At 44.3% G+C, this 3,551-nt stretch overlaps 1 pseudogene; it reads left to right on the top strand.

The window, feature by feature from the left end:
* Positions 1–3,178: 3,178 nt before the first annotated feature.
* On the top strand, positions 3,179–3,297 carry LOC112478428 (annotated as a pseudogene).
* Positions 3,298–3,551: the final 254 nt, after the last annotated feature.

The following is a 3,551-nucleotide window of genomic DNA, read 5'->3' as shown; positions in this document are numbered from 1 at the left end:
CACCCCCCCCGCCCGCCCCTTACCCTGTTGGCTGTCGGGAAGAAGGTCTCAGCTCTTGGTGCCACGAGCAGGTCAGCGGGTGGCCCGGGCGCATGCGTCCCACACTTGCTTTCAAAGTCGGGCTAGGAGGGGCCCAAAGCTGTTTTCAAAATCCTTTGGGTGTGTGTTTTCGGCCCAGGAAGTTTACCTAGTGGCATCTCTGTCACTTTGAAAAGCTTTTCATTACCTACTCAATCATAGAAAACAATATTCGCATATGTATTGCTTGGTAGGCTCGCTCAAAGCGCTTTTTTCAATATGAAACCGCAAGTAACTCGGCAGGTCCACTGCCATTATCCTATCCTAGGGAGTGTGAGCACAGTCAGATCTAGTTTTTTTTCCGCACTCACGCCCAATAACCTAAACCAACTATTGCTCTCAATGATTGCTGCAAAATAGGTCTGTTGCTACCATCTCTCACTTCTTTGTAATAATTTATTGTTGTTGCTGCTATTATTATTTTTATTGTTTTATTATTTTATTATTATTATATGACCTAACACAGAATGAACAAATTAACTTCTTGGTAACCCTTTTGTAAAGTCATTGTGAGAATGCTGTTTGACTCTGTTGCTTAGGTAATAGGCACGCCTGGTTGATTCTTGCCCCCTACTGGCAGTGCATCGCATTCGCCTTGTGCTCAAAGCAAACCATGTCGCTCGGAGGTTAAGGTGTCAGCTCTTCGTATGGAGAGGGTGTGCGTAGAGGAGAGGAAAAAAGTAGTCGCGGCAGGAATAATTATGAATCTTCCAACTTAGAGTTTATATACATGTAGTATAAATGCGTATACAGACATTAAGTTGCCGACTAATCACTTTGCTAATTCCATTATTTCACTTAATCCTTACACACACACACACACACACACACCTATCAAGGTAAAAATAATAAAACAATAAAAATAGTTCCATAAGAGCAAAGCCCTCATCTATCTTGTTCACTGGTATCCACTAGACTAGTTTATGGTCTAGATCAGCAGTCTCCAACCTTTTGGGCACCAGGCACCGGTGCTCCTATGAGAATCTCATGCCTGATGATCTGAGGTGGAGCTGAGGCGGTGATGCTGGCCTGGGGAGTGGCTGCAAATACAGATGAAGCTTCCCTGGCTCAGCCACCCCTCACCTCCTGCTGTGCTGCCCAGTTCTTAACAGGCCAGGGACAGTACTGGTCCATGGCCTGGGGTTTAGGGACCCCTGGTCTAGGTGACAGCAAACGATTACAAACTATCATGTTACGAAAGGAGGAAAAAACGTGGAAGGAAGCAGCAAAGAAATCTTAAGACGCTAGTTAATGCATCAGTGTCTTTGGAGCTTGGATGGAAAATTTCAGTTTCGAAGTGGCCCCCACACTATAGTTTTACCCTAGATTCTGAGAGTCGAGGTCTGATAGAAATTTCTGCCCTTTGAGGCACGTTTCTGAGCATCCACGCCAGATCCTTGCTGCCATCTCTGCATAAGCTCTTTACTTTGAACCAAAGTAAAAGATGATGTTTCAGTGGATATTGATAATATAACCACATATGCACACAAATGTTATGCCCAAGGTTATTCATTGCAGCACTGTTTATAGAAGCAAAAGATGGGAAAAACCTAGATATCTTTGAAGACAGAATTGGTTAAGCTATGGTACTTTCCTACAGTGAAATAGTCGTTCAAAAAAATGAAGCATCTCTCTATGAGAGTATATAATAATATATTTTGCTTGCATGTACACACAGAGCATCTAGGAATGACAACACAAGTAGCATTGTGTCGGGATGGGAACTGAGAGACTGAGGGTCAGAGGCAGGAGGAAGACTTATTGAGTGCACACAGAACAGAGATGCTCCTGGAAGCAGATGATTCAGATGATTCCTGATTCAGGCATGGTATTGACTTCTCCTTGGCCATTGAAACTACAATTCTCACTCCATTCAACAAATATTAATTGAGCCCTTACTTTGTGCCAGCTGCTGTTTTAGAGGTTAGGGGCACAAGTTCAAGAAAAACAAATCCAGGGGGAGGAAGGGCATGGTCCCTGTGGTTGAGATTAATGCCCTCCTCACAGTCCAGTGGATGTTAATCAAAAAATTATACAAAATGTAACTGTGACGATGCTACAAAGAAGCTAACGGCCCATTACAAAAGAGTTTTACTTCAGGGAAGTCAAAGAAGGCTTTCTTGAGGGAGTGATAACTCAGCTGAGAGTTGAAAAGTAGATGTTAACTGGACAAAGAGGAGAGGAAACTGCATTTCTGGAAAAAATAACATTTGCAATGTTCTGAAACAGGTGGGGGCAAAGCAAAGAGAAGGGATAGTAACAAGGCAAATGCATCAGTTGTTAAGACTTTCTCAGCTCCAAACCTAAGCTTCTGTCCTCTGCTTCGTGATGCCTGCAAAAGTACATTTCTGCTTTGCCAGCTGTCTCAGTGGTAGGCTCTGCACCAGGGAGTGCTGGAGGGAGACTGCAGAGCTGGAGGAGGAAAAACTTTGCTGTGAGCATCATCCCAGCAACACTTCACCCTGGCAGCTGCATTTCCTTCCTGGAGCAGCTGCAGTATCCAGTTTGCGGGTTTTCAGGACTAGTCTCATCACTCCAAACTGCACGGGGTCGCCCCATAAGCTCAGAGACACTAGCACCAGCTGAGCGGAGCCTTCTCCTTAGGTTCGGCTTTCTGCAAGATGGGACCCCTCCCCCCCTCATTTCTAAGTTTAAATTACACCAACTCCTTCCCTTTGTTCTCGTAGACTGAGTGGTGAGAGCTGCTTTCTGCGGTTGCTACCTCTGCGATGCCTTAAAGTTCTCTCTTTACCCTTTCAGTTACCTAGTCAACCAGTTTATACCTAGCTAACAACTCGTTATACTAAATTATCTCCATTAAATAACTGGTATAGTTTCTGTCTCCTGTCTGAACCTTGATTGATATAGCAAGTCAAAAGTAGTTACCAGTAGGATTGCAAACGCAGATGGAGGCCATTTTTAAAGAGCCTTTTATAGCTGAGTTCGGGCTTTATTCTGTTGGCTACGGGGAACTCAGAAGCCTGTTATGCAGAGAACTGCCTTTGTTGGATATGCATTCTACAAGGATCACTTTGGAAGCAGTTTAGCAGATGGATCTAAGAACTGGGCTGCAGGTATGAAGACAAAAAGGTCGAGAGATGTCTACGGCCATGCTACCGTGAACATGCCGAATCCTGTCTGATCGGGGAAGCTAAGCAGGGTCGGGCCTGGTTAGTACTTGGATGGGAGACCACCTAGGAAGACCAAGTGCTGTAGACGTTAAAAAAAAAAAAAAAAAAAGTCTTGAGAAGTTAAGAACAGAACCTGAACTGCAGCACAAAGTTATGGAGCAATAGAAGAGGGCCAGATTCAAGAAATATTTAGAAGGTCAAGCCTGCAGGACATAGTGGCTGGTTGGACAGGAATAGTGGGGAGGGAGGATTATAGGATTCCGTCTCAGTTTTTCTGGCTTGAAAACCTAGGTAGATAATGGTACCTACCATTAACTGAAACCGTAACCCCTGGAAGACAAA

Source organism: Pteropus alecto, unplaced genomic scaffold (genome assembly GCF_000325575.1).
Source record: "Pteropus alecto unplaced genomic scaffold, ASM32557v1 scaffold213, whole genome shotgun sequence".
In the NCBI taxonomy this organism is placed as follows: Eukaryota; Metazoa; Chordata; class Mammalia; order Chiroptera; family Pteropodidae; genus Pteropus; species Pteropus alecto.
The sequence above is the reverse complement of the archived record's forward strand: the minus strand, read 5'-3'. Positions and strand labels throughout refer to the sequence as shown.